We start from the raw sequence: 23077 nt of genomic DNA, 5'->3' as shown, positions 1-23077 counted from the left end.
ATAAAACAAGAGTAAAAAATGGTTTTGATTCTTCCAAAAAAAATTTCTTTAAAAATTATTTGTGGTTGTAATTTTAAATTTTCACCTTCCGTATTAAAATATATTAGATAAATAATAATAATGTAATAAATGATTAAACTCTATTTGATCGCCATGGTGCTATATTTTTCTGCCCTTTTTCTATAGTGGAGGTCAATTGAAGGTGGCACTCGGAAAAAGGCTGGCGCTAAATTTTTCTAATAGTTCGTCAGACTTCTCGGAAGATAAAATTAGCTCTATTACTGGCAAAGCAAATGTTGCCTATATTTTGCTCTCTTTTACTGGCCAAGTGAAATTAAACCTTTAGAATGCAATAAATCTGCTTACTTACATCTAACTTTTCAAAGATCTCTTAATCAATATACAATGAAAAACGAAGGATTATTTCTACCAGTTGATATTTATTGCCTGCAATTGACCCGAGATGATTTAAGAGCCTGTGTCCATCAGTGCAATTTGTTGGCACGTTCAATTTGTATTTCATTCAAAATGTGAAGACATATATTTATTTTATATCTATATTTAACAGTGTTTCCTATAAGATCATTTTACCCGCTGATATGTTTGCTACAGTTTGCAGGCATAACTAGCTTTTTATGTGCACCAGAAGTGTAATTATGAGCATCGGTTCATTGTAAGCCATGTTAAAAAAAGCCACAAGCCTACATCAATAATGATTGTTATTGATGTAAACGACTCATTATTAGTACAATAATTTTGTAGACACTTTTCCACTGATCACTTGATATTATGGGTTCATAAAAATCAAAGATAGTCGAAGTGGCAGTAAAATGGAAGTGGCGTTCAAATAGAGGGTGGCGCTATATTTTTCAACCTTTTCATGTAGTGGCAGTCAAATAGAGGTGGTGTTCAAATAGAAAGGGCGTTCAACTAAAGGATTTACTGTATATCAGATTTGAATTGTTTTATGTTATAGGGAGAGTGTTATTTTAGGATATCAAAATACTTTTTTGTGTTACTAGGCAAAGTATCTAGAGATGTTAACAAAGTGCTCCCTTGCTATTTTTGCTTTTCCTTTTAATATCTTTCAATTTATCAATTGAAACAGAGCCATACCCAAGGCCATATCTTCCTATACTACAGACACTGCCATATCAGTACCATTTTTTGAGGCTCAAAATCCCGGAATTCACGTCATTTTTGCTAGATTTTAACACTTTGACTGGGGAAACGACCAAAATGTCGTCTATCAGTTGCGTGGGGAAACGACATTTATGTTTTTTTTCAGTAGACGTTTATAAAGCTGCCATCTAGTAACGTTAAATAAAGGATATAAATGCTAGTAAGTAGTAAATATCATCAACGATATATTAGTCGATAAATTACAATATGAAACAATTATCCAAAAGGCGCTGCTTTGAGCTAAAAGCTAAAAAAATCACGCCTGCTTAGAAAAGGATAAAAGTTGAAAAAAACCAGTCAACATCGGCTCGACTTTCAAAATGAAAAAATAAAATATTATTTGATCCTGCAATCGTTAGTGGTTTTTTGTTTGATCCGAATAAAAATAATTTAGATGATAGAAGTTAAGTAAACTTTTTAGACTTTTATTATACTTGGAATGTACAGTGAAAAACGATCGTTATGGCAATGTTATAGACTCTACCGAAAGGAATGCTTCCAAGCATTTTATACAGAAAAAATTATACATGGTTTTGTTTTTTGTAGTAGTAGATATGTAAATGAATGCTTATGTACAACATATTTTGCTCATAGAAATAAGTCTAAGTTTGAGCTATGCGTGTAACATGCACAGCTCAAACTTAAATCTACTACTTGCTCAGTATTATAGACTATGGTAAAAATGCATTATCTTTAACATGGTGCTCTATTAATTTTACTTTTTAACCCCAAAATATTATTTAATTAAACTATTTCATAGGAGACTACTTGTGTCTTACACCATTTAGCATTGTACCGGGTGATAATTCTACCTCATGCTAGCTGTGGCCAACCCTTTTAGCAGCTCTCATTCACATTATATTTTTAATGAGCGTTGTTAAAGCACATAAATTACATTATGTTTTATTATATATTTAAATATATCAGAGTCTTGGCTTTCGAATGAGCCTATTTTTAATACACAAAGAATAATAGAACTATGAAAAACAGGGTGTCAAAAGTATGTCCTGCAAAAAAAACACTTGGTTGCGGTTCTCAAAATGTGACATCATAATTATTATTTAGCCTTAGGTCATCGAACCCTTTCGCAGCCATTGAGGCTGCGATTTTCTGTGACAATCTAAATAAACAGTTTCATATTTAGAAAACTGGATTATAATGTCAGATTTGCTGTTAGAACATGTGCCCCATCAGAAGCCAAATGTGCTAGATTTACACCATTTTGACTAGCTATACTATAAAAATTTCTGGGAGAGAACCCTGAACCCCTTTCCCCACTGAGAGGACGCTCGGCAATCCTTTTGGACTCTCCTCGCAGTACCATTTTCAAACAGGTGGATACGGCCCTGGCCATACCTCAACATACGAGCTTAATAGGTTCTGGAACTTCCCTCCCTTTTCAGTTTTTAGATCCCAAAACAATTTTTCCTATTTAATTAATAAATATGATTTAATTTGTTCCTTCCAACAGAATAGAGCAACTAAACTGGATATTACAAAGTAGAATGTCTTTTTAATTGTTCTAATTCCCTGCAGTCACAAAGTAACAAGTACCAATCTAATAGTTATGATCTACAATAAGACAACATATTTATACGCAGTACTGTATAGAGTTCTTACCTTTGAGACAGACGGTAGAGGCTAGCAGTGGTTCAGGAAATACTTGACTACAACTGATTCTGAACACTACACTTTTGTCACGCTACGCAACAGTAAAGATACTTTACATTTAACTTAAATTAATTTAGCTGACTATGCATACAATTGTAAATAAGTTTTTATTTAACAGTAAACCTTTTAATTTTTGTCTTAGTTTTCCTTTATTACATTTTTTGACTTTTTGCTTCATTTTAGACTCATCCCAACTAACAACGACATTCCTGGGATGTTCCGTAACGTTACGCTGAAATAACGTTCCAAAAAAAACATTGTCATAACGTTCTACAAACGTTATTTGATGATCATTGTAGAATTATGTTCCAACAATGTCGCAGGAACGTTGCATAGAATGTTGTGCAATAATATTATCATAACGTTCAGCAGAATGTTACAGGAATATACTTTGGAAACGTTATCATAACGTCGTTAGCGAACATTATTAATGAATGTCCCAGGAATGTCCCAGCAACGTTACTCTGGAATGTTCGAGTGAAAACATTCATATAACATTGGCTTGAAATGTAACTGGAATATTATGGGGTGACATCATATTTACATTCAAATAATTGTCCCAACAATGTTTCAGGAATGTTACTTTTGAATGTTCGAGAGTTGATGTTCATATAACATTGGCTTGTAATGTAATTAGAACATTATGGTGTTACATCAATTTTACTTTCAAATGAATGTCCTAGCAATGTTACAGAAATGTTACTTTTGAATGTTCGAGGGTTAACATTCATATAACATTGGCTTGCAATGTAACTAGAATATTATGGCGCGACATCATATTTAACTTCAAATGAATTTTCTAGCAATTTTTCAGGAATGTTACTTTTGAATGTTTGAGTGTTAACATTCACATAACATTGGCTTGCAATGTAACTAGAATATTATGGTGTGACATCATAATTAACTTCAAACGAATGTCTTAGAAATGTCCCAGGAACGTTACTCTGGAATGTTCAAGTGAAAACATTCACATGACGTTGGCTGGCAATTTAGCTAGAATATTATGGTGTGACGTCATATTTACCTTCAAATGAATGTCTTAGGAACGTCCCAGGAACGTTACTCTGGAATGTTCGAGTGAAAACATTCATATAACATTGGCTTGAAATGTAGCTGGAATATTATGGGGTGACATCATATTTACATTCAAATAATTGTCCCAACAATGTTTCAGGAATGTTACTTTTGAATGTTCGAGAGTTAATGTTCATATAACATTGGCTTGTAATGTAGTTAGAACATTATGGTGTTACATCAATTTTACTTTCAAATGAATGTCCTAGCAATGTTACAGAAATGTTACTTTTGAATGTTCGAGTGAAAACATTCATATAACATTGGCTAGCAATGTAGCTAGAATATTATGGGGTGTTATCATATTTAACTTCAAATGAATTTTCTAGCAATGTTTCAGGAATGTTACTTTTGAATGTTCGAGTGCAAACATTAATATAACATTGGTTAGCAATGTAGTTGGAATATTATGGTGTTATCTCAATTTTACTTTCAAATGAATGTCCTAGCAGTGTTACAAAAATGTTAATTTGGAATGTTCGAGGATTAACATTCATATAACATTAGCTTGCAATGTAACTAGAATATTATGGTGTAACATCATATTTAACTTTAAATGAATTTCATAGGAATGTCCCAGGATATATTTGATATTTTATTCATGAATAGAAGTTAGTTTATTCATGAATATAATATAATTGTAAAAGCAGCATATCTACTCTATACTGCATTTGCAATTGCTAATACAATGGGCAACTCCTGTCATTCACCAGGATATCCAACTAACAACGAAATTCCTGGGATGTTCCGTAACGTTACGCTGAAATAACGTTCCAAAAAAAACATTGTCATAACGTTCTACAAACGTTATTTGATGATCATTGTAGAATTATGTTCCAACAATGTCGCAGGAACGTTGCATAGAATGTTGTGCAATAATATTATCATAACGTTCAGCAGAATGTTACAGGAATATACTTTGGAAACGTTATCATAACGTCGTTAGCGAACATTATTAATGAATGTCCCAGGAATGTCCCAGCAACGTTACTCTGGAATGTTCGAGTGAAAACATTCATATAACATTGGCTTGAAATGTAACTGGAATATTATGGGGTGACATCATATTTACATTCAAATAATTGTCCCAACAATGTTTCAAGAATGTTACTTTTGAATGTTCGAGAGTTAATGTTCATATAACATTGGCTTGTAATGTAGTTAGAATATTATGGTGTTACATCATATTTAACTTCAAATGAATGTCTTAGGAATGTCCCAGGAACGTTACTTTGGAATGTTCATTTGAAAACATTCACATAACGTTGGCTGGCATTGTAACTAGAATATTATGGTGTGACAGCATATTTAACTTCAAATGAATGTCTTAGGAACGTCCCAGGAACGTTACTTTGGAATGTTCGAGTGAAAACATTCATATAACATTGGCTAGCAATGTAGCTATAATATTATGGTGTGACATCATCATTAACTTCAAATGAATGTCCCAGAAATGTCACAGGAACGTTACTCTGGAATGTTCGAGTGTAAACATTCATATAACATTGGCTTGCTATGTAGTTGGAATATTATGGTGTGACATCATATTTACATTCAAATGAATGTCCCAGGAATATTCCCAAAATATTACCTTTGAATGTTCCAGCGTAAACATTTATATAACATTGCCTTGCAATGTAGTTAGAACATTATGGTGTTATATTGTTTTTACTTTCAAATAAATGTCCCAGCAATGTTACAAAAACATTACTTTGGAATGTTGGAGTGTAAACATGCGTATAACATTGGCTTGCTATGTTGCTATAACATTATGGTGTAACATATGTACATAGTTGTATAACTGGTTCTTTTAGAGCTTTTGTTGGTAGTTTAATAAATAGGCGAACAACAAACCATTGAAAAAAAGATTAATTTTAGTTTTACCCATTTTGCCATCCTCCTATGCAAATATTGTTTTGACTAAAACCAATTGATAGCAATCATTTGTCTTTTTCATCATAACAGCTGTCTGCAATCATTTTACTTTTCTCATTTTTGTATGGGAATTATTAATAGCTCTATCGATATTCATTATTTTGAGAAATCGAGCACAATGGTACAGAGAGTTTTAGAATATTAGCCAAATGTGATTAATTATGAGTTGCAATCAGGAACATTATAGTCAGGCAAGTGTATCCTGACCATGATGGTTTCCACCGCTAGTGGTCGCTTCTAGATCCCAAATTTTCAACTGGGAGATATGCAATAATATTTAGAAAGAAACCTATTTAAACAAATTATGAGCTTGCATCTAAAAGCAACAATGCTGTTGACATATTTGCTCGGAGCACGCCACACAATATTTATATTTTGCATACAAAATTACATAGAAGTTACTTTCTCATTTTGCAGCGAGATACAGTAACTTCAAGTGATGTTTTAATAATTTGGGAGTTGTACCACTACGCTTTAACAGAAGGACAACTTTTAGTTTCACATTAACTCGTTTTTATTAAATTGCTATAATAGTTGATGCTTGCAGTTTTTTGAAACTAACATAGTTAAACTGCAGTAGTCAATAAAATGGAAAGTAAGATTATTGACTTGCTAAAATTCACGAAAAGAAAGACACTGTATTCACTTTGTATACAGTTTATAGATGCTATTAACTGAAGATCCTAAATACTAGGTATGTAAAATAATACTACAAAGTTTATAGCAAGAATGACAGACTATTGCTGTATGCGTTTTGACTATAAACTCATTAGTAATGTAGTTAAAACCTCATTAGTAACCTGTTAAAAATTTGAGATAAATGCAAATATAGTTGAAAAGAGCAAATTTCAAAAATAATACCAACTGGTACTGGTACTAACTTCAGAGAGCGCTGAAAAAGTAAAACATTGGCTAATTTGATAACAGGCCAACGCAAAGTAGTTTGGATGCAAACAAAGAGTTTCTAAAGAGGAAAGTGTAGCAGTAATATAAATGTAACGAGGTTATAAAGCTGCAGCACTTACTAGTTCACAGTAGTTGCATCTGTTTAGACTGTTCTACATATACATTTGGTAAATAGGCATAAAGCATTCAGCTACAATTTTAGTTCTTAGAAGTAATGATGATGCAAAAAACAGTCTTTATATAAATTGACAAACAACATTTTATTAACAAGTACTTTGATTCTATGTGTGTAACATCAACTGATACGTTGTAGGGAAATTAATAATACTATGGCAAGGTTTTAAAAATTGTAGCATTAAGTACTGAAATTCCAAAAACGATAATTCAATTGGCTTGCCAGATATTTGTTTTTTTTATCATTAAAAGCTTTTACAAATCATATAGACGAAATACAAGTAAGTTTAATATGTGTAATAGTACATTTTAAACAAATTTTTCATGTTTACATTTTGTTTTGTAAGTTAAATGTTTTCAACCAATTAATTAAAAATGTATTTTGTTGAAATTATTTCAAAAGACCTGAGTCTGCTGTTGTGAGCCTGTGCAATATTTTTAAACATTTTTGGTTTGAGTTTTGATTTATTATACCAAAACAACATTGTTTGAATACTTTCAAATTACTATTCAATACTCGATTTATTCATAAATTTTATTTGCATAACATAGTACCGAAAGTATATACCTTTCATTCCGCTAAATAATTTAGTTCTGTCATAATGTTAGAATAATAATAAATGATGATTTTACCAAATATGGCAGTTTTCATCAATTTAGTAGTTATACTAAAAACCTGGTAAGGAGTTGTTATACTGTGGTGTATTTTATCAGGATGTTTCATAACTTCTGTTGTTGTCAGGTTTCAACTCTTTTGCAGAATCACATGGTACTAAGCATAAGTTTTAGGGTGCTGTAAGAGAAGTTACCGGAGGTTGTATCAGATAATTGCTAGTAATTCTAGAGAAATGCTATGAGGCATGATTAACACCTCATAGATGCAACCTTCCAAGGAGGGAAAACTCTAACTGGAAAAAACTGGGTAATCTGTTATTGAAATAGATTGCAGCTGAGTACATGCTTGAACTGAATCAGTGTTTTTGCATTACATAGAAAAATACATGTGCATGTAGAGAGCTCCAAGTCAAGTCATGTTTATGAAAATCTTTAACAAGTTCACATTAAATTAGTTTAAAAAAATTCATTTTTATCATGTTGCAGTTCAGATCCCAATAGGACCCTGAAGGATAAGCTAGATTAATTTGGCTTTAGAATTGTTAAAATACATCATATATAGAGTTGATGCTAAGCAAAATGGCTGTAGTACAATGCAACCACAAATGGTTTTTCTATTGTCTGTTTGGGTAATAGGGTTTGTGCATTTAAGGTATATCATAATCCATTTACCATAAAGATAATGTTCAAGTAAAATGTTTAGACTCGCAGTTAGTATCGCTACGGCTCAGTAGTCCACATCAGACAGCTCTTAGCTTTAGGAATCAGGGTTGTATATTAGAAGACACAACATCATTGTTCAGGCTTGTCGACACATTTGGTTTTTGCTTGCCTACTTGCTATCATTTTCCATGTGATTTTATTTGCGTGTTTTATGCAAAATTTTGTGTCAACACTATGTACATAACCATAATCTGCAAATGGAGCGTTTATTTTCTGTTTTTTTTTGCATATCTGGCTAGTTGATGTTCTAAACCAGTCAATCACAGATGTCACTAAAATAATAGACATGGGCTTACATGTGATTCTTGATAGACTACAAAAGTAAGCTGAGCCTAATAAATAAACAACAGTCTATATATATATATAGACTGATATATATATATATATATATATATATATATATATATATATATATATATATATATATATATATATATATATATATATGTATATGTATATGTATATGTATATATATATATGTATATGTATATATGTATATGTATATATATATATATATGTATATGTATATATGTATATGTATATATATATATGTATATATGTATGTATATATATACATACATAAATAGATATATAAATAGATACATATATAGATATATTAATATCTCCCTTTCTGCAGAATAAATTGAAAAATGCTGGAATGTAAGAACAACTGTAATCCCAGTAGTCATTGGGGCACTGGGCGCAATAACAGCGGCGCATAAAATGTGGCTTGCCCAAATACCAACAGCAATCAACTCAGGTGAGTTGCAGAAAAGTGCGCTATTGGGAACAGTTAAGATCTTGAGGCGAGTGCTCAAACTCCCAGGTCTTTGGTAGGAGACCCGAGTTAGAGCAGAATTTACCACCCATACGGGGTATCCGGGGTGAGGAAACAATTTTTTTTATATATATATTGTGGAGGACTAGACAAATGTATTAACTATGCTCTTATCCTTAGATATCAATGTTCTGTATTACAACCTTATGTGTGCTTTTCTATTATACCCTATTATGTAACACTGCATATCTAGGCCTGCCTCACAGGCCTGCCGCAACGTAATTAGGTGTTATGTAATCATTATGTAAGTGGGCGGCGCTGTGCAACATGTATTCATGATTATATATAATAAATAGGCTAAATTCACTCACACCGACTGATCACGTTTATGCCTGCCTGGGTGGCTTAGTCAGGACCTTTCTACCAAAACTGATCTAGCTTCAAGTAAGGACTGCTTGGGAGATACCTAAGGAAGGCTAAGGGTTGGCTACGCTACAACAGGACCTGATCAGAAAAGCCATAGCATTAGAGATCAGGCCCTACAGTAAGCTAGCCCGGAACCTAGACTAGCCTAGATAGGGTCTCAGAGAGCAGGCTGTGTTAGCGTTCCAAGTGAGCCTGAGATTGGGGCAACCAGCCGTGGCCTGATCAGACCACTAGGTGTGTCAGGCAGGCCAACGAGGGGAAGGCCCAGAGTTCAGGCTGCACCGGCTTGTTAGGATAGTAAGGCTGGCTCAGCTACCGGGCCAAGCCATTACAATATATATATATATATATATATATATATATATATATATATATATATATATATATATATATATATATATATATATATATATATATTAATCTGTGTCTAAGTGTAGTCCTGTTATAGCAATGATAATAATTACCATCTAGCTTCAGGGCTCATAGCCTCACTAGCTGAATGCCTGGCATTGCAGGGGTAATAAAACAACTTATAAACAGTTGCAGATGATGTACTGTAATTGTAATGTAGTAGGTAATGTAGTGTTTATAAGCAGTTCTATTACTCTTGCAACGCAGGGCATTCACCTAGTAATAAATGAAGCGTTGTGCATGTCTTGACAATGTTCTAATGAACTGGAATGTTTTGCAGAGATAAATTAATCATATTAGCAATGAGCATATTAGTCTTATTAGCAATGAACAAGATGAATGTTTGAAATATGTGACATATTATCTGAAAACCTACCTCAAAGAAGAATAATGGCTAATTTTGTGAATACTTTTTACAGAAGCAGCGGACCATTTTAACCTTAGCTCAAGTGTTGTTTTTGTAGGCCCAAATTTATTTTGGCTTAGTTTAACTTTAACTTAAGTGACCTCATAACACCTTTCAGAGGTACATGTATATGGTTTCATTTGATACCATGCCTTCAAAGTTTGCTCCATAATCGAATTAAGGGCAAGTCAGTTAATGTCAACTCATGCATACCTCAGATGTTTAGATTTGTCACTCTGTAGCTTTTAAATGAAGTAGACGTATTGAAAGTGATTGTTAAGTATCCCTACCATAATTTTGCCAGTAGATAAACTAGGAAGCCTCATACTAAGTCATACACTGTGAAAAGAAGAAAAGCGATGAGACATGATCAAAGTCAACTAGCATTTGCAATGATTGGTGAAACATGTTTATTCATATAGAAGAGCAATAAAGGTGAAAAATTCAAACAGCAAGCAGTAAGCGCTGTAAAATAGTCAGCTTGTCTGAGGTTGGGTGAACAAAATCCTCCATAACATGACAAAAGCAATCACAAAGATTCTGTTATAAATTCTGCTGATGTTCCAAGCTTTAGCTGCGGGTAACAACATCTGTAAGGGCAAAAGCTTATAAAGATTTTTGATGTCAAAGATAGTCAATGACTCCGTCCAATGCACTCGTGCAACTGCATCAAGCTTTGAAAATATAAATTCTAACTGTTTACATGTTTCAAAAAACAAATAAGTCTGGTAAATCTAAAATTTTACTGTGCAATCATCGGTGGAGTTGTAGGAAGTTGCAGCTATGTGATCGCAGCCAATTTCATGTGCAACTAAAATTGATAGTAGTTGCTGCAGTGTAAACACACCGTAAGACATTTCCACTGTAAGCCTATTGAGTGATGTCATAGCGAAGAGGCAAACTGGTAAACATGACTAAAATAGTAAACTTTTGATTGATTACTGTTCATGCAGTCATAGAGTAATAATACCCATGAATACTCCATGAATAATACCTACTTTGGGACAGCCATAGCATTGCTCAATGAGCGAATGATGGAGATGCGATGCACATGAGACTGGTGGGTTTAAATATACCATAGTCATCTATTTTGGCAGCACAACTAAATGTCTGGCCAGGTGTTTAGTTGTTAAACGTTGACTTGCAACAAAATTCACATTACCGTTATTTGATATGAAAATATTCACTATGTCTTACTCTGTTGTGTTGTAGGTGCAAAAGATGTGGAAATGTGATTACAAGCTCTTAAAAGCTCAAAAACGAACATAAAATCGCAGCCCCACGAGACCGCCGTAGTTTGGATTCCCTTTCCAAAACGGCTCAAACGTGATGTAGTTGTGAGAGATGGATTCTGTTTACACTTTCATGCAATCTTATTCGTCAAAATGTTTTCGCAAATATACTTCACGCATTCAATCAAACTATGTCTATTGTTCTTACGCGTCAGTTTTATCGTCATTGTAATGCTGTCACTTTTAGCACTGATATCTTATAACTTATCGCAAAAGTTCATTAAATATTTTAACCTTACCCCGAAGGAGTACATATCATTGTCTGATAATCATGACGAGCATGTTGGTCACCTTTGATGATCGAAAAGCGCTGCAAAATTTATTTGCGAAGTGTTGGGTCACATTATCAGATTATGACTTGCCAATTAGACCAGGCCGAAGCAAAACTGTAAAGTAGTGAGCATCTATATTTGATATGCGGTCTTTGGTAAAACCCAAAGTGTTTGTCATAAACTAATACTACGATAAGTTTTATATTGAGCTTTGTATTGGCCTTTCAATTCGCGTGAGAACATTCGTGACAAGACAATAACCAAACTTCGTGGTTACGTCATCGAAATAAAGAGATTCTAAGCTATGGCGGCTTTTCGTTTTTGAGCTTTTAAGAGCTTGTAATCCCTTTTCACATATTTTGCACCTACAACATAACAGAGTAAGACATGGTGAATCTTTTAACTCTTTGGGGACGAATCACGTGAAAGCCCGTCAAACGGGCAATGTCTCAGAGGCCGAATCACGTGAAAGCCCGTTAGAAATCAGTCTACGATAGACCTTTTTTAAAATATTTTATTTTTTAAGAAAATAGCGTTTAAAAATAAAATTAATTATTTCATCAATTTTAGTAGGTTTTGTAGTAATGTTTTGAGACTGAAAAGTAATCCCTAATACGCATGTGCAAGAAGAACACGTTGCAAAAAATTGCTCTTCCTTTTTGGAAAGCTAGTCAAAATGGACGGACGCGATTGCTCCAGCTCAGCCAAAAAAGTACGTTTAGATGAAGACATCAACTGGTTCGACAGTGAGGAAGAGGATATCAGGTCAGAAGAAAGTGGGGAAGACGATGCATGTGAAATAGAAGATCAACAGAGTGAATCTGATAGCAAAAATGAGAGTGAAACGGATGGCGATGAAACAGGGAGTATTTACGGCTTTCAAAGAGGAGCCGACTTAAAACCCAAAGATTTGCATTTTGATGAAAGCTTGGCAGGAGTAAAAAGTCGAATTCCTGGACAGATAAGTATTCTTGATTATTTAAAACTTTTTATCACATCGGCCATCATGAATGTAATAGTTAACGAAACAAATAGATATGGCCTTCAAAAACATCGCGATGCCTGGGAGCCTGTCGATGACAAAGATATTTGGCGAGTTTTTGGTTTAGTTGTGCTCATGGGTATTGTCAAAAAGCCTACTCTAAAATCTTACTGGTCTACCCGTCCCCATTTATCTACGTCAATATTTGGGAAAATAATTTCAAGAGACACGTTTTTAACGATTTTAAATTGTTTACATTTCACTGACAACTCGGAAAACCCTGCTGGCAATAAATTGTTCAAGCTAGGCAATGTGTTATCCATGATATGTGAGCGGTTATCTTCTGTTTTACTGCCAGGTAAATTTATATCTTTAGATGAAAGCTTGCTGGCTTGGAAAGGACGGCTAGCTTCAAACAGTATATTCCATCTAAAAGATCCAGATTTGGAATTAAGATATTTGCTCTCTGCGATGCTGTCTCTGGCTACATGCACAAGCTGTCTGTGTACATAGGTAATGAGCGAGAGCAAGCTGAAGGTACCGGCAGAGGAGTCACCCACAATATAGTAATGAAATTAATGAATGGTTTGCTGAATACAGGTCGTTGCTTTTATATGGACAATTATTATAATTCGCCAGAGTTAGCTGCTGAACTTATAAAAAATAACACTCATGTTTGCGGAACTTTGCGTCCAAACAGAAAAGGTGTTCCTAAAGATTTAAAATTATGTAATGGAAAAACTATTAAAAAAGGTGAAACAACGAGTTTTTCTAATGGTGATTGTATGGTTGGCTGTTGGAGAGATAAAAAATGTATTTGTCTAATTTCAACTATGCATAAAAACTTGGAAGTCGTAGATACAGGCAAAGTAAATTATAAAGGGGGTAAAATTTGCAAACCAGCTGCTATTTTGGATTACAACAAATACATGGGGGGAGTTGACAAATCAGATCAAAACTTGCATTATTATAACGCTGCGCGTAAAACCATGAAATGGTACAAACAATTATTTTTTCACTTATTAGATATTTGTGTGTATAATGCAGTCATAGTTTATAGAGTACATAGCGGCTGTAAAATAACTGACCTAGAGTTTCGAAATAAATTAATTGAACAGATATTTGAATACACTGGATCTTGCCGCAAATACACTAGTTCCTGCGCTTCAACTTCTTCCCCTCATCGACTAGTGCTAAATAGTCCAGGAAAAAATAGAAAACCAAAATATAGAGTTTGTAAGTGCTGCTCAAGGCGAAATGATGACGGCACCCGTAAACGAAGTGAAACTAAATTTAGATGCCTAGCATGTGGAGTATCTTTGTGCGAGTCATGTTTTATTCCTTACCATGCTAGATAAATTTCTTTACAAATTGTAATTTATTTAGTTTTGGCAACTGTTTCATTGCTTTGTATTTTTAGCTTTTGTACATACATTTGCTGAAATGTCATCTAGTCTATTGTATTTGTTCTGCATTGCATTGATATGTTGTATTTGTTGTCCATTGCCCTTTTCAGGGCAGCCAACTAATCAAAAGAGTTCAGTTCACATATTCTGCAATGTAGCAGATTGATTTCTCCATGATTTGCTGTGTCTGTTCATAATAAATGTTGCTTCTTGTCTGTTGCTGCTTCACCAAATGTGTGAATACATGCCCACCACTCCATTCTTCTTGTACACAAACAGTTAATCTTTGCTGCAGCGCATATGAGTCTGTGCAATGAGTTGATATGCAAAATTGATACATATATAGCTTCAAGAAATACATAATAATAATTTGAATGCTAAAAATCATAACTGCAAACATATAGATCTCAAGATGCTAAGTTTTCACAAGCTGTCTGGAGGAAACAATCTCAGTCTGTAGAAAAATATCTCAGCTTTCAGATGCATATTCATTTGCAGCTTTATGCCAAATTGCACAAGAGTTATAGCAAGGTTTGAGCTGCCTTGTCGGGCGACTGTTGCAGGGTTATCGACATGGCGTCATGAGCATTTTGAAGGTCTTCACCCGCAATGCACCGAAGCTCCTAATTCTACTTTTAATGCATTTGAACAATTTTTTTTTTTGCAAATTCTTGCAAACATATGACACTGTGCAGATGCTTATTGTAAATCATTTTCACAGAGTTATTGCTTTTAAAAATGTATTTGTTATCGATATTTTATGGAAAAAGAAGTGAAAACTTGGACAAATGAATAATTTGTCAAAAATAATCACAGACTATTTCCAGGAAATTATTGGCTGCCTGTTGAGAAATTTCTAAGCTGTCCAATGCATATTAATTTATAGCTCCATGTCAATTTGCATGCAAGTTATTGCGATTTTTAGGCGGCCATGTCAGGCCTTCAATTTTTGCATTTCTTATAGGTCGCGCACTGAGAATTTCGAGGGGCGCTCCCGTAATGTATCGGAGCTCATAACTTTACTTTCAAAGCCCTTAGACGACCAATTTTTTTTGCAAACTGTTGTGAACCTATGAATCCTTGCAAGTAGTATTTGTACAACATTCTCGATTATTCGTATCAATTTGGAAAATGCAATGGAAGTTGGCACATGAAAATAAAAAAATCATCTCTTCAACAAATTGACACGTTTGCTGGAAAGCATTTGCAAGCTAATTGCATGCAAAAACAATGAGCTTGTAGAATAATTTCTCAGCTTTCTCATGCATGTTGATTCATGCCACTACCGCAGTTGTGATGTAAGTTACTGCAGTTTTTATGCAGTCATGTCGAAGGGTCAAATCGCCCTAGTAATTGCCCCCGTCCGCTGGTACTTTCCAAGCCGTAAGCCGACCGTCGCTAAAGGGTTAATACCAAATAACTGTAATGTGAATTTTATTGCAAGCCAACCTTTGACACAGCTGCAACTATAATGGAAGACAGCTTCAAAACAGTGCCATTATATGTGGTAGCCACATAAGTATCAAAATGATTATTAAAAATTTGTGTGTATTTCTATTTTCAGAATGGCTGTAACATATATGCAACATTCCAAAACATTATGGTTAGGATGATGGCCCATGCGCCGCACGGTGAGATGGCATAGATAGTCAACGCATAGATAGTCAACGGACTGAGCTCGTGTTAGCAGTCAGACATCCTCAGCCTGTGTAACAGTCCTTGACAGTGAGACCGTCTACTGTAGTGCTATTTGAAGGATGTGATTAATTCGCTCATCTCTTAGAGCTCAACTAGAGAAAAGTTCAACATGCTAGAGAATTAACAGACAATAGCTGCGTTTCCATGACGCTCATAATTTGCAAACTGAGCCAATCCACAAGTTATCTGCGTCATGGAAACGGCATAAATCCGCAAGCTAAGCGAGTTTTGCGATCTACAAAACATTATCGAATCCATTGTTCTTGCCAATTATGGAAACGGCACTAGTGTTATTAATGTGCATTAGAATATCGATGACAATCACATTAAAAACATTTTCACGATTCAGTCGTTTTTATTTCCATTTTAGCAGTCTCAATGTGCCAACCTTCCGAATCATTGCTGCTAAGCTTAGCGGGGACAAGACTGGTTAGCTATTTATCGAGTCATTAATTAGGCTAGTACTTGACCTATGAGGTCAAGCCTGGTGTTAAATCCACATCAGCAAGTGTTTATTGAAACGCTTGATTGCAGAGTACAGTGTGTACATAGCAAAATGCTTAATTATTCATATTCTCTGATTGTAACGCGCAGTCACTCGTACTAATTCCTCATTGAAGTTGAGAGCACTTTTGCAGGATTTTATTACATTCAATTTACTCTTTTCTACATTTCAAGTGAACTTAGGTACAATACACCAACATTTTACTCAATCGAGGCCTGCATTTGTTTCACCCATGTTGTCATTTAAGTTCCTTCTATTTTATTGTTTGCATGCAAAACTTTAGCACACAATAGAAAACCATTTTAATATTTAACAAGGCTCTTTAAAACACAAACAAAATTATTATTAATGAAGTATCCTTATTCAGCTTTAGTCTTGCTTCATGCAATGAAAACAACTTCTCTATAAGATATCACTGTTTTTCTGCAACAATGCTTTATTCAGTTGCAGAATTTTTAAAAAACTTTAGATAGGTTATTTTAAAATCTAAGCAAAAATCTTTAGCTGTTTTATGGTTATAAAATACCTGCAAATTTTCCAAATGCATAAAAGGAAACCTTATTGCAAATATCGTTCACAATAAACGAGCTGCTCTGTTTAAAGATCGGTCTATTGTTAGGGCAATGTTAAAAGGACTATAACTATGTTTCCATGGTGCGCAGTACTGCGATGCAGCCCCATCCAAAGTCGAAGGGATTGACACGTTACCATGCTGCGCAGTGGTTTTCAGCAAATTAGCCAGAGAAGAGACATTGTATAAATCGAATCGCCTGATGGAGAAATTGAATCGATCATGGATACCGAACATCAGAAAAGGTCTTTTTATGCTTCTGTCATCATTATACTTTTATTTACAATACACAATCACAATGTTTTACAAAACTTAACACAATTTTTACAAAGTAATATATTTTTAATAAGAATTTTTTAAGCAATATATTATTTAAACGTTATTTAGGACGTGCCTCCTGTTTTTCGAAAGGTGTTGGCATCGATAACAAAGTCTGGGAAAGTAATCACCTCATCCTTGTGGGCGCAGACCATAATTAAATATAGGTGAAAGAAAATCAGATTAAAAAAAAACAAGATTAGCAGGATAGCTTTTGTACTATTTCATGGCCCTCGAAGAATCCGTTTTCATGGCATGGGAGATATGTGCAGCCACTGCGCAGTTGCTGTTTCCTTGTTGCAAATTTGCACAGACTTCGCACTGATCAGTGCGCAGTGATTACAGTGCGAAGACGCCGTTTCCATGATTCGAAAAGGGCGCAACTCCGAAGCACTGCGCATCATGGGAAAATAGTGTATGTCAAAAACCCTCCTAAGAAGGTTGAACTGGCTAATTTTGAGCACCTAATATTACTGCTGCAATATTTGGGTAGCCCTTTTGCTAGATTACTTAAACGCTCATGCTCTAATATTGTTCGATTCATTTTGGTTCAGTAAATGTTTGTTCCAGCTGTCTCAAGCCATTTTTAGTCCTAATAGTCAAAATAGTCCTATAAAACCACGGGTACGGGTACGCTGTAAGCCTCATAAGGACACAACAGAGAGCATTTAAATCCAAATTGCTGATTACAGCTGATGTCTGATCAGAACTTTGCGGGATAAAAATAAACTAACTTGAATTGCATAAAATTTGCAGTTCTCACAATTGTATTCACATAGTTAAACAGCTGCAAAATGGCTGAAGACTGTTTTGCCATAGATATGTTGGAGATTATATTCATGACCAGGGGAGTGTCCTACTACATGACTGACCCTGACACTATATTGAACTCATAAGTGGTTACCACTTATACCCCATACGGAGTGAAGTAGCAGGGATAGCTCAATATGTATGTGTGCCTGTGTGTGTTGGTCTGCGTACTGCTACTCATGTTTAATTCTCAGCTTGACCTTTGGTGTATTTTAAATGCCAATGCGCTGGCTGAAGCTCACTACCCTTTCTTGAAGATGACATTTACGAGCCTATTTAAGACCTATTAGCTATAGGAGACTGGGCAATGCAAAGCCGTGGTGTCTTACATAAATAGCCGCATGCTTTGTGACAGAAGGGCAATGCTTTGTTCACTTGCAGCTGGTCAGGCAAGTGAGTCATCATTGTTTACACTGAAAGAATCAAGAGACATTTTTGTTGCTACATGTAATTTGATATAACTACTAAAGCACACAAGATATTTGTTTCAAATTTTAGATACAACGCTTATACACTATGTACTTCCTACCCTGCAAATTTATAAACTTAAAGTTGAATATTTCATATAAAAAGTGCAAGTAAAAGTGTATATTGATGCACATGTATTCCAAAAGATATTGCAAAATTATCAATGTTGCCATATGCTATGGGCTAACATGTCAGATAACTAGGTGTACAAACTGATTTCAAATGCATACACACTGGTACATCGTACGCTGATTGCAGTCTGCCATGAATATAAATGTTGGGTCTTGGGTGTTATGCAAACAGCATCAGCAAACTCGTAGAAAACAAGCGACAAATGGTACACTTTTCTAGACATACTGTGAAAGGCTACACATGACTAAAGACGACCAGTCGGCTGAGCCTTGATCTGAGATTCCCTTGTTAGCTGCTACCTTTGTAGCCTCCTGATGAATTATAATCCTGAAATATCTGGAGGTGATATTTTAACTAACGTTGCGCTGCGCAGTGGAACGAGCATGGAAATCCCTGATGCAAATTGCTTTGTAAAACCGATGAAAGAGTTTGAGTGACCACCAGCTTGTGTATGTCTGCAGTGATTCCTTGTAAGTCGACACCCTGCCGTATGCTCAGTTCTGAGCCTAGACATATCTTTGTGATGACAGGATGAGGTGTAAACAGACCACCTATATCTTTTACACTGATTAGTATCGCATCATCCCCTGATGCGTAAACCTGGACAGGAGGCTATAAAGCTGGTGCAGTCATTGCAGTTGAGTTTTAAGCTCTGTACCTCATAACCTGCTAAATAAATATCATATGCTAATATTATTATAAAAAGCATATGTATCAACCATAAAATAAATTTAACTACATATCGCTGATCTGCTGCAGTATTATTTCAAGCCACTCTGCTTTCTGTATATCTGCTTTATACACTAACAATAAGTGAAAGTAGCTAATACCAAAATACATTTATATACCCAAATTATGCACCACAATATGAGCAGCCATGCAGTTTAGCATATGCAGCAAGGCTGCAATGTGTGCCAGATATTTTGCTTTGTAGAAAACCTGGATATATTGGTCATATTTACCTACCGATGCACTCCACTATGTTCGAGCCAGACCTTGACAGTTCGATTTCCAGCTGTTCGCTTGATTCCAAATCATCATGGAAGTCATCGTCACCTTCTACATGACTCTTTCTTGGTTTAGATGAGAGAAGTAGGGGCAGGAGCCATCTGTGTCATTAAAATCAAGTTTTAATTGCATAACACAATTGCAAAGAATGCTATTTTTAATAAATTTCGGTAGGTCTCAGGATCTTTTCATGAGTGACATCGGAATACTGTGCCAAAATTTATCCAAAGTTTCCAAACCAGCCATTGTACCTGCCACTTAGATTTAATAGCAATTAATTTTAAAAATATTATTAAATTCACATAAAAGCTTTGCATCCATAAAGCTGGTTGCCGTATGACATTAAATAATACTCAGCATTTAGGTGGCTGAATGGCATGTAGTAGAGTCGCAAGTGGTGATAAGTGAGCATGCTAGTCACAGTAAATGTAATAAACATGGGCTAGTTAAGTTGAATCAAAAAGCACTAGAAACAGTATTGCTGTTTTTCTAGCAAAAAAGCCATTTTAAAGCTGATCCAAAAAATAGGTGCGAACTTAGCAACAAGGGTAGTTACCATTTTTAGAATACATTCTCCTATTCTGTAATATATTTGATTGTTAATGTGTTTGCTTGCAGATTTCGATGCCATCTACCAAGTCCAGCATACTAATAAGTTAAGACGAAGAATCATAGTGCTATACTTTTAAAATTATAAAATAAAACACATTTGTCTACCTTTGGGTTGTTATGTATAGAGTTCCATTATAACATGTTTTATAGAGAAAACAAATAAAGCAATTGAGGATTTCAGGCCTATGCCAACAATAATAAGTCTGACAAAGATACTAATGCTCAGCAAACCAAGCCAATCAATGATTAACCAGATTTTTGAGAATACAATAGAAACACTCATGAAGAGATCTGCCATCTTACAATATTCAGTTATGAGATACACAGTTTTACAAGCAACTTGTGTGGAGTATAGTATGGAAGTTAGTGATGTACTTGCGGTTATTATACAATGTATATAGTTAAAATCAATACACTCAGATTTTCAACAGTTTTGCTGGAAACAATTTGCTGTTAGAAAGTTGCTGGCAGCAAAATCACAAACTACTATCTACAACCACCACAAACATGCTGCTTCAGTAATGAACTTGTCAATTGAATAGTTGACTGATGACATAGAAATTGTAATGACCCTCTGTTTAAAGGATTATTAACTATAAGTGCTGGATTGGTGGTTCAAGTAGTTGGTTTATGATTTGCGAATTTATAAAGGACTGTATTTTAGGTGTAGATTTAATGTCAAGAATTAGACTGGTTTGTTTTAGTTAAAAAACTTTAAAACAGAATATATTTATTAAAAATTCAAACTTTCAATTGCAAAAACATAAAATATATGAAGGCTAATCAAGTCAATGGCCGATGCTCATTGCGCAAGTCTAAAAATATAAAGAGTGATACAAGAGCAGAGTGATACGTAGAGCATGAGTAAAATATGGAGTTCGAATTGTTTCTGATCTACACAGGCTTATATATGTTTGCCTAATCAGTCAGGCAATCGTCACATCCGTAGATCACAGACGATTGGGCGCTGCCAAGCTTCCTAGGCAGTAAGCGAGTAAGTACAAGGAAGCAGATAACATTTATGCTAAGCAGTAAAATAGCAGGTGCTAGGAAGTTGGAATAATAAATCTGCGTGTCAGGCTAGCAAGTAGCCTGGGCATGGCTCTCGTGGGGATTGGGAGAGAGAGCCTGGGACACATCGCAACACGCGGGTAAGACAACTCTAAAAGCCGACTTCTGAAGTCACTAATATCACAATCGTTATTTCCGAAGGAGTATCATGTGACGGTCTTATTTATGATCTACGCGAGTATTATGTATTATTTTTAATCTGAATTGGCAGCAAACAAACGCTGGTTAGTAAGTATGAAATGTTGGTTGCATAATAAATCAATAACGACAGTTATATTATTTCATATGTTCAATTCATTATGTTTTGATTTAATTATAATAAAAAATTGAATCAATTGAATAAAAAAAATTCACAATAACAATACAAACATAGCAAACAAATAGCAATAGAACAACAAAAATGAATTGCACGCTGCTAGTAAAGAAAAGTTTATCTAGTAAAAAGTAATCTCAGTTTTATTTTACTCATGAGTATTATTATTCGCGACAGTTATTATGAACAACTCGGACCTACCACTGCAAAACGGTGCCATCTGAAAGCAAATACTCTTTCCGAAGCCAGTAGGAAGAACTATAAATTGGTCAAGACCTGCGATAATATGTTGTAAAGCTTGAGACTGTTCTGGTCTCAACTATGCCTAGCTTTGATAGTAATTTTTGAATGGCTCCATTTTTATCAGTATAGGAAATGAAACTGCTAACGTGAAAACGCAAGAGAATAGTAGCCTATGGTTCCTATCGTTTTATTATCAAACAAGGTATTTCGTAACCACCAAGCCTATCAAAAAAATAGCGCTTTTTACTAGATCAAGTCACGTTACCGTGACAATAGGCTTTTAAACGCGCCACATCTAATACATCGTGAGATACGAATCTAACGACACGCTTCCATTAGTATCAGTCTGAGCGTCATATGTAACATATGTCGCTCGTTTTGCAGAAGTTATCTTACCTTTTTTTCGCTATGTGTCCCAGGCTCTCTCTCCATATCCACCACGAGAGCCATGCCCAGGCTAGCTAGCAAGAGTCCAGAAAGCTGTTTCCTAATCACATCAGAAATGGTTAAATAAAAGGGGATGAGTGGTTATGTAAGAGGTGTATAATACTCTTAAGACAGGATGCATAAATACTAATATAGAAGTTGAATAACATGATGAGTTCCTTTGTTTCACAATGACAAGTATTCATGGGGTGTGTAACTAAAGATTACAAATGCTGGTCGCTTCACAAAATGGCACCACAATGCACGATTATATTAGCTCAAAATTCAAAGGCAGACACTACCACTGAAGATGCAATAAATTAGAACTGGAAACAATTGCCAAAAATGAACTAAAGTCAGATATATGCTTCTACTGAGAATACCCTCTAGAGAAGAAAAAAAACATCAGTTTCTATTAAGCCCCTACAACAAACTAATAAGCATTAAACCTGACACCACTGCCCTACTAGAGCAGATACACGATGTGACCAACCAAAAATATTCGTTATAATAGCTTTTGCATAACATAAGTTTCCTCCTAAAAGCAGAAAGCTAAATCTAACAGACTAAAGCTGCGGTCACAGCAGCCGATTTTGGGTCAATTCTCTGACCAATTTTTCTACTGACCGAGAATCGTATCGTGTGAACA

At 34.9% G+C, this 23077-nt stretch overlaps 1 long non-coding RNA gene across 1 annotated transcript; it reads right to left on the bottom strand.

Annotated features, from left to right (window-relative positions):
* Positions 1-18835: 18835 nt before the first annotated feature.
* LOC137396532 (uncharacterized) lies at positions 18836-22665 on the bottom strand. Its single transcript, XR_010978574.1, has 3 exons — positions 22399-22665; positions 19722-19864; positions 18836-19424 (listed from the first exon to the last, which is right to left on the bottom strand). It is a non-coding gene; the product is annotated as an uncharacterized lncRNA (long non-coding RNA).
* Between the last annotated feature and the right edge of the window lie 412 nt (positions 22666-23077).

The sequence above is a fragment of the Watersipora subatra genome, chromosome 5, assembly GCF_963576615.1.
Source record: "Watersipora subatra chromosome 5, tzWatSuba1.1, whole genome shotgun sequence".
Lineage (NCBI taxonomy): Eukaryota > Metazoa > Bryozoa > Gymnolaemata > Cheilostomatida > Watersiporidae > Watersipora > Watersipora subatra.
This window is presented reverse-complemented; position numbering and strand designations above follow the sequence as displayed.